Source organism: Tupaia chinensis, unplaced genomic scaffold (genome assembly GCF_000334495.1).
Source record: "Tupaia chinensis unplaced genomic scaffold, TupChi_1.0 Scaffold000239_1, whole genome shotgun sequence".
Classification (NCBI taxonomy): domain Eukaryota; kingdom Metazoa; phylum Chordata; class Mammalia; order Scandentia; family Tupaiidae; genus Tupaia; species Tupaia belangeri.
The window spans coordinates 1,020,418-1,030,316 of NW_006159717.1; the positions used below are offsets into that span (position 1 = coordinate 1,020,418).

At 39.2% G+C, this 9,899-nt stretch overlaps 1 pseudogene; it reads left to right on the top strand.

Annotated features, from left to right (window-relative positions):
• The first annotated feature begins 8,449 nt into the window (after positions 1–8,449).
• Positions 8,450–9,349, top strand: LOC102493780 (NADH dehydrogenase [ubiquinone] flavoprotein 2, mitochondrial-like; annotated as a pseudogene).
• The last annotated feature ends 550 nt before the right edge of the window (positions 9,350–9,899 follow it).

The following is a 9,899-nucleotide window of genomic DNA, read 5'->3' on the forward strand; positions in this document are numbered from 1 at the left end:
CCCCCCCCCGGTCAAATTGAAATAAATGAATGAATAAAGTTAAATAAAATATTTTTTTAAATACCAAGACAATGTTTAACCATCTCTCTCTCTCTCTCTCTCTCTCTCTCTCTCTCTCAGGAGCACATGTACGCTACAACAATTTTAAAAGTAATAAATAAAATAAGTCTTTAGAAATAAAAAACAGGGGCAGGCAGGTGATATGATGATTGGGGCACTGAAATCTCACATGGCTGACCGTGGTTTGAGTCCTGGACTTAATGGCTTACTTTCTCTCTGTCCCTCTCCAGTCAAATTAAAAAATATTAACAATAAAATAAGTTAAATAATTCTTTAAGAGTAAAAAATAAATATAAAAAATAAACAGTACCATTCTAATAGAAAATTACTGAAAACTAACACAGTCTTGGAGGTGCAGTGCTGGAAGTCACATGGCAAATCACAGGTTTAGATCCCCAGTCCATTTAATCTGAAACATGCTGGGCACATGGGTGCCCAAGATCCTGCCTTTATGTCACCATTACATCCCTACCCCCAAAACTAATGCTTTTGATACTGAGAATGACTGGCAGGTCACCCAAACTTTGAGGAAGTTTTATGTACCAGGAACGCTGCTTTTCCAGTCTTAGTTCAATAGTAAACACCTACTTGACTTTCATTACTGAACTAAAATTACAACTTCTCTCTGATGCCATCATCTTAAACATTCTAACTTCGTGAACAAAGTATAACTGATCACTCAATTTCCTAGCACTATTATAGAAGCTATGTTTATGAAAGAAACCTAAATTAAAAGGTCATAAAAACTTTACTCCAAAGTTGGAAAGACTAAGAAATCTAGTACCCATACACATTTCTAAAACTTTACCATAAAACATGTATTTTTTTTTTATCTGCCAGGGGATACATCAGCTCAAGAGAAAGACAGTAAGACAGAAGGAAAAGTGAGAAAGCACCCTTCCCCCCAATGAGGCATGGTCAGACTGCAATCACTTCTCCATTTCTCCATCCCATGAGAATTTTGAGCATGACCTCCATGTTTTACAAGTCACCTTGTCCAGGATTTGAACTGTGGTCGGCCAGGTGAGATCCGGTTCCCTCAACCTCTAGCTATGAAGCTGGCCCTGAAATAATCCATTCTTTCTGTGAACAAGTCTTCTCTCAAATAATAAGAGTTATGCAAAGCTTAAATTTTAATCCCATTTTAGAGACTAGAAACAAAATCAATAAAAATAAACCTTTTTCTATCATGAGCTTTAGAATGACACAAAAACTGAAAACATAGGTTGGCTCTGTGGCACAGAGGTAAGGCACTACTCAAGAAAAGCTGAGTCCAATATGGAAATCTGGTTCAGGTCCCTGGCCCAAGAGGTCTTAGGCATACTGGGCACATGAGCACCCAGGATCTGACAGGCCAAAGAACTAAAGAAAAGAGATCATGCATGACCAGGCTCTATAGAGAATTTGCTTCACTTTGCTTCTCTTTTTTGTATCTCACATGAACATGCTTTATCATTAATAAAAAAAATATTTTTTTTAAATTAGAAATAATCTAGCTGTTTTCTTTTAACAGGACCTAAATGAAGTCAAGACTATAAAGGATTATAAATTCCACACTTCTTGGGCCAGCTCTGTGGTCTGATGGTTAAGGGAGCCAGACCCCATGTGGCTGATAACAAATCTAGTCCTGGCCCTGCTGGCTTGAAAAACACTCCAGGCACATGTGTGTGCATGCACCAAATCCCACCAGGACTGCAATGTGACCACATGCCATTGAGGGGTTCTTCCTCAATCTCCCTCTGTCTGTCTGTCCCTGGTGAGTATATATGCCTCACTGTGACAAATTTAATAAAAAGAAAGGAAAAACTTCCACACTTCTCAAACCAGGGACAAGCACAAGTACAACCTATCTAAGCAAAACAAAAAAGTTTTGTTCCTTCTACACTAATAACAGAACATTTCTATGTGTGGGATTTTTTTCTGCTACAAACCAACAAACAATTCTGTGACTAACAACTTGGTGCTGTATATTTCAACTCAATTCTGACACTATCTACACAGTTAGCATTGTAAATATCTCTAAGAATTCCTTGACTAAAATTTGCCATCACCACTTCCACTAACAGATCCTCATCCTTTCTGTAACATTTCCCTCATTCACATTGATAGGTTTACCTTCACTAAGTTCCTCATGCTACATAATTACATACTTCTCTTTATGGGCACTTGGCGATTCGATGTGATCCTATGTCTTTCGATGGATAAGTTAATGATAGGGGCTGCCTCCCAAAAAAGACCTGTCCTATCAATATTAAATAGCTGATGATCTAACAACCTGTCTAATTAATTCTTAGATCCAAATGCAAATTTCACAGCAGCATCTCTACCTGCTCTGGCAGCTTCACCAGACAACTTATCATTAATCCATACAGATTCTGAAATGATGAAACGGGCTCTACTGGCAATAAAATGTTCCTTAGTCTTTTTGTAATTAGTGTTCCTTCAGTAAGACAACTAACTTCAGTGCTTTGTGGCCCAGATGCTAGCCAGCTGACTAGGATCTGCTCCTACTACAATTTAACCAAATGATACTGAAGTGATTTGTTTTTTTAAATTTATTAAACTTTTTCAATATGTTTGGTACCTCAGCTACATAATAAATCTAGTTCCTGTCCTAGCTTCACTTATCTGTCACCATTTTCAAATCTTCATGGGACATAATTATCACTTTTCTGCACTTATATCTTTGTTGGTCAGTTCTCTCCTCTTATTATCCACTTAAGTAAATGTCATAAGTTTATCACTGAGACACAAGGACACAACATAACTACATACTTTGCTGCCTGTGTCTGAACTAAATAAAAGATGCACAGTGAGCAACTCCAACAAAGAAGTGACATAACTGGTCACAGACCATGAAGGCTGTTAGTTACAAATGATTTGTTGACTGAAGAGCTAGTATAAAAATTTACTCTTTATGCAATTACTCACCATTTAACATACCAGGGTAAATGAAATTTGAACTGTGTTATGAAGGGACTATTGCTTAAACATGGCAACTGAAATTCAAGCATATTTATACAAATGTGAAGTGAAAACTAACTACAAAAAAAAATTAAGTTGGAGAAAAATTTGTTATGAAATATTTAACAGGTCTCAAGAAAAGAAAAGTTGATGAAGTTCATCTACAAAATCTTTTTTCCAAGCTCTCAAATTTGATGATCACAATTCAAATTCAAGCTAAACATATACTCAGAATTCAAATTAGTATAATGGAAACTGCAAATGTGATCAGGAAACTACAAAAGTAGGTCTCATTCTCTTACCAAAAGGTAGGCTTTTTTTTTTTTTTCTCCCAAATAACTTTTTAAGGAGTCAGGATGATGTGGCATGGAAGTTAAAGGGGCTGGATCACACCAGACCTGGTGACTTGAGAAACACATTCAGGTGTATGTGTGTTAGTACCCCGAATCCTGACAGAATGGAGAAATGGTGAAGGGACTGTGGAATAACTATACTTCCTTTCTCTCTCTAGCAAGTACAAGCACCTTCTGACGAAAAATTTTTAAAAGAATCAATTTTCATAAAGATCCCCAAACTTATAAGATTTATCATCAAAGTAATGCAATCAAGGATACAAAATATCAACAACTAAATGTTTTATTAAACATGGCATCTATATTTAATCAAAAAGCTCCATCTGAATTTCAGAGTCTCAAACCCATTCACCATGTGTTCCAAATATACTTACTACATTCGCACAGTACCTCCCGTTTTCTACCACTCCCACAATTTTTCCTATCTCATATAAGATTGCTTGCTCTTATCTTTTAATTTATTGTGTCATTTACTTGGTCTTAATGCTTTACATGAATCTTTAAAAAATAGAAATCTTCCTTTTTTCATTCACTCTTAGTACAAAAACTCATTTTTAGTTTGTTACTTCATACAGAACACTAATATGCACTAGTTCAGGGTACCAGAGTTCTAGATCAGCTAAACTACCAATTTTGAGATATTGGACCCAAAAGATATTCCTTAATGAAAAAAAATCCCTGTTTCTTGAACACCTACTACGGGATAGGTAGTTAGCATAAACCATTGTACTTCCTTTGTGTGGCAGACAATAGACGCTCCCTATAATTTTTAAATGAATAAACTAACTTAAAATGAAGTACTTACAGACACAAAGGAACACATCATTTAACTAATGAGTACATTCAATGTGTCTAAGGTACCCATCTAGTGCCCAAGTCAGACACTATAACAAGGTGTGATTTTCCCACCACATTTGCACTCTGAGGGCTTTCTAAACTGTAGCACTGGGACCAGCGGTTAGTGTAATGGCTATGTCACTGGACTCCCATGTAGTCGACCACGGTTCACGTCCCGACCCGGTAGCTTAAACTCACGCCAGGCGCGTGTGCATGCATGCCCAAGGTCCCGAGAGGAGAATGGAGGAGAAGCGATTGCAGTGTGGCCATCCCCCCGAGGGGGGGATTTCTCGCTTTCTATCTCTCTGTCTCTCTCTCTCTGTCTGGCGAGCTAACGCACCCTATAGCAAAAACCTCTTAAAAAAAAAAATTAACCTGTAGCACTAAATGAAATCTAGATGTGTCAGGTTTTTACTATCCAGCCGGTGTTTTCTCACCAATTCCATAATGTGAATTTTTATACTCAAAATCAGCGCTCTTATCTTTCCTATCACATAAAAATGAAGAATTCTAAAGACCCAGTGACGGTAGTTCATACTGGATACTGCTGTTTGGCAGGCTGATGCCACTATGAAGCCTGAGTTTGTTTCTAGGCCACTCTAAAGAGACAGGTGCAATAGCATACATCTCTAATCCCATCTACTTTGGAGGCAAAGGCAAGACATTTTTTTTTTAAAGAATTATTTAATTTTATTTACTATTATTTTTTAATGTGCTATATGACACATGCACTCACGAGAGAGAGAGAAAGAGAGAGAGAAAGCAAGCCACCGGGGCCAGTAGATGGTGTGGTGGTAAGGGTGCTGGACTCCCACATGGCCAACTATGGTTTAAGTCCTGGACTTAGTGGCTTGCTGTCTCACTTTCTTTCTCTCTCTCTCTCTCTCTGATCAAACTGAAAAATAATAATAATAAAAATAAAGTTAAATGAAATAATTCTTTGGGGGGAAAAAAAAGCCACCAGGTCCGGGACTCAAACCATGGCCAGTCTTGTGGGAGTCCAGCGCTTCAACCACCAGGCTACCTCTTGCCCCAAGGCAGGAAGTTCTTGATGTTATAAACCAGCCAACACACCAATTTCCAGCCTGGAAGAAGACATGATGGCATGCGGCTGTGGGGTTTCAGCTACTCGAAAAGCTGAAGCAGGAATATCATGACACAGCAAGACCCTGTGTGAAACACCACACACACAATCACAAAAAAAATTAAAATTACTCCCAAAGACGAAAGTGATTTTTAAGATAATTTAGTGTAGGGCCAGCAGACAGTGGTTAAGGCACTGGGCTTCCACATGGTCAACCATGGTTCAAGTCCTGGACCTGGCAACTTGAACATCACACCAGGTGCATGGGCATGTGTGCCCAAAAATCCTGGGAGGAAAATGGGGAAGAAGGGATTGCAGCAAGGACATCTCTCCTGGCGAGTGATTTCTCACTTTCCTATTTACTGTCTCTCTCTGATGAGCACATGCATGTTCTATGGCAAAAAAAAAAAAAAAAAAAACTGAAAAAAAAAAAAAAAGATAACTTGGCACTAGCAGAGATCTTTCATTTTAGAGACCAGCAAAAATAAACCACCCAAGGACATATAAAGAGTTAATATGCTCAGTTCAGTCAGCCAACAAATAGTAATTTGTTGACTGCTACAAATCAGGCACAAACTATGCCTGTCACCATGTTCAAACAAATTGAGGCAACTGACTTTGTGGCCTGGTGGTTATGCAGGGATCCCACACGGTTTGAATCTTGGCTCCAGTGGCTTGAGAACCATACCAGGCACATGTGCATGTGTGCTCCAAATCCCAACAAGGTAGTTAATAAAAAGAGAAGGGATTGTGGCATTAGCATGCCCTATTGTGCTTTCTCACTCTCCTACCATCATTCTGTTTTCCTCTGGCAAGCACATGTGCCCTGTGGCAAATGGGGGGGAAAAAACAGATGAGGAAATAAACAGGTCTTATATTCTTTCACAATCCATCAGGAAATATAAATACTATACAAAAAATTACCAAGTTAGATGAATGTTATCATGACAAAGAACAAAATGTTGTAGCATTTAATTAGCAAGAATTTAACTTAAGTCTGTAAATTTTAAAGACATTCCCTTAGATCAGAAAGACAAAAAAAGTGGTGCCAGCAGATGGTAGTTAAAGGCACTGGATTCCCATATGGCCAGCCATGGTTTAAGTCTCAGATCTGGCAGCTTACTTTATCCCGTTCCCTCTCTCTCTCTCTGTTTTTCTCTGGTCAAATTAAAAAATAACAACAAATAGAATTAAATAATTCTTAAAAAAGAAAAAAAGGACAAAAAAGCATTTTGTAGCATTTGCTACAAGAAAGGGGGAGGGTTATTTTAACAAAGAGTGGGCAACAAAATTGAAAGAGGGGCACAATGGTTAGAGGAAATAGAGTATAGCTGTAAGAGAGACAGAGATAAAACTAGTTAATTAACCAGGGCTACATAAGACCAACCTTGAATGATTTTAGACTTATCATAGGTTAATGAAAAGCCACTCAAGAATTTTCGTTTAATGAACTATTTTATTTAACTTTATTTACTTATTTATTCATTTTTTAAAATCTTGACCAGAGAAGAACATAGCAAAAGAGAAAGAGGGACAGTGAGAAAGCAAGTCGCCAGGTTTGGGACTTGAACCACGGTAGGCCATGTGGAAATCCAACACCCTTACCCACCATACCACCTGCCAGCTCCACCACTCAAGAATTGTAAGTGGATGAATAATATGGTTAAATTATTTTACAGATCACTCTGGAATGTTATGTTCTGAAAGAAAAGAAGTGGGGCCAGCAGGTGGCATAGTAGTTAAGGCAATGGACTCCTCCTACATGGCTAACCACAGTTTAAGTCCCAGACCTGGTGTCTTGAAACTCATGCCAGATGTGTGTACATGTGTGCCCAAAATCCCAAGAAGAGAATAGAGGAAAAGGGATTGCAGTATGGCCATCCCCCAGGACGTAGGATGATTTCTTACTTTCTGTCTCTCTCTCTCTGGTGAGCATACATGCCCTATAGCAAAAATCTCTGGGGGGGGTGGGAGAGGTTTTATTCAGTCTACAGAGTGAAGTGTTAAGTACCAAAGGTGCAAGTCATCAATGTTATCCTTTGTCCTGCTGACCATCTTCCCTTCTACCTCCAGAAACAGCCCACCTGCAATCTCCTAGATACTGTAAATTTAAGAGAGCACCTCATGGTGGCTGATGAGGTCCCAGCAGATAATCATGATAGTGGCTAGAGGCAGATGGTGGAACTAGCTGAGAAAGAACCTCGAGCAAGCACAGTGCAGTCAAGGAAGCACTTGAGGGGTAGGAGCAGGCAGAAAAGTAGAATATACTATTTTTAGAATCCATAAATGATGTCATTTTTAAAGATGATAATTTAAAACATACATGTTATAATCTCTAGAATAACCTCTAAAAAAACACAAATATACCTAAACATGTAAATAAAATAGTGAAAAATGTGTATTCTACCTACAAGAGGAATAAAGAATGTATCAATAAAAAATAAATACCAAGGTGGAAGATTTAAACCCATCTACACGGTGGCAGGACATGGTGGCAGCATTGGAGGCTGTGACCACAGTGGAGGAGATAATTGGGCCCAGATGGTCTCACATGCAGCACAGCTGGTTTTTGGTGGGATAGCTGCCTCCCTAAGTGGCCCATGGGCACCTCTCCCTGGAGCCCCAAATGGTAGAGTGGCTCCTTAGTGAGAAGCCTTACTGACTCCTGAATCTGTGTGTAGCCATGGCTGTGCTCCTGGATTCCAGAAAAATTCCCATGAAGGAAGATTGTTTGCTGCTTTATTTGTTTCTTGAACAGACATTTCTAATCAACAAGTATGAAGTATATAAATACCCTAATAATAACTCCACTCCCTACTACTGCTCAATAAAAAGGAAACCAATAATACTGAAAATGGAAAAAGCTAAGAATAAATAAACCCAACTACATAATTATTAATTAAAACTAAAAGGAATAAACACAATTAAAAAGCATCAGACTGGACTCCACTGTGATAGTACACAGGTAGATGCTACTAAGACTGAGGCAACATGGGTGGTCCAATTTCAATTTCCAGCCCTTCCTGAAAATCAGGTGTGGTAATGCATACCTGTAACCACAATCACTTAGGAGGCTGAGGCTCAAGGATTGAAAAACAGTGAGAACCTGTCCAAAAAAAAAACTATCAAACTCAGTGGCCGGGGATAGGTAATGGTTTGGCCCGCCATATTCTTCTCTGCTGCACTCTGGGCCCGCTCCAGGGCCAGGTGGCTGGTCTCACCGCCCAGTGGGGAAGATATTCAAGGAATTTGCATAAAATAACAGCACAAAATGGAGCTGGAGGAGCCTTATTTGTACACAGAGATACTCCTGAGAATAACCCAAATACTCCATTTGACTTCACACCAGAAAACTACAAGAGGATAGAGGCAATTGTAAAAAACTATCCAGAAGGGCATAAAGCAGCAGCTGTGCTTCTAGTTCTGGATTTAGCACAAAGGCAAAATGGTTGGTTACCAATCTCAGCTATGAACAAGGTTGCAGAAGTTTTAGAAGTACCTCCAATGAGAGTATATGAAGTGGCAACTTTTTATACAATGTATAATAGAAAGTCAGTTGGAAAGTATCACATTCAGGTCTGCACTACTACACCTTGCATGCTTCGAAACTCTGACGGGCATGTTGGAAGCCATTCAGAAAAAGCTTGGAATAAAAGTTGGCGAGACTATGCCTGACAAACTCTTCACACTAATAGAGGTGGAATGTTTAGGAGCCTGTGTAAATGCACCAATGGTTCAAATAAATGACAATTACCATGAAGATTTGACACCTAAAGATGATGAAGAAATTATCGATGAGCTTAAGGCTGGCAAAATGCCAAAACCTGGACCAAGGAGTGGGTGATTCTCTTGTGAGCCAGCTGGAGGTCTTACCTCTCTGACTGAACCACCAAAAGGACCTGGCTTTGGTGTGCAAGCAGGCTTATATAATTTATATTCAACTGTAAATGTCACTGGAGAAATAAAGTATAAACCTCCTACCTTAAAAAAAAAAAAAAAAAAAACTATCAGACTCAAAAAAAAGCCAAGACCTACCACACAAGTAGATTAAAAGTAAAAGGGGGGGGGACCAGCAGTTAGCGTAATGGCTATGTTGCTGGACTCCCACGTAGTCAACTGCGGTTCACGTCCCGGACCTGGTGGCTTAAACTCACGCCAGGCACGTGTGCGTGCATGCCCAAGATCCCAAGAGGAGAATGGAAGAGAAGGGATTGCGGCGTGGCCATCCCCCCTGGGGGGTGATTTCTCGCTTTGTATCTCTTTGTCTCTCTCTGTCTGTCTGGCGAGCGCACACGCCCTATAGCAAAAACCTCTCAAAAAAAAAAGTAAAAGGGGGAAGGGAAGTACATATTATTCAAATAATAAAGCAGTGAAAAACCTAATGTAACTATATTAAGGTCAGATAAAGCAGATCTAAAGAGGAAGAGTATTACATAAGTAGTTATTTAATATGATCATCAACAAGACATCATTCTAAATGTGAAGCAACTAACAACACATCTTGAAAATACATAAAGCAGGGCCAGCAGGTGGCATGGTGTTTAAAAATGCTGGACTCCCACATGGCTGACTGCAGTTCGAGTTTCAGACCTAGCAGCTTG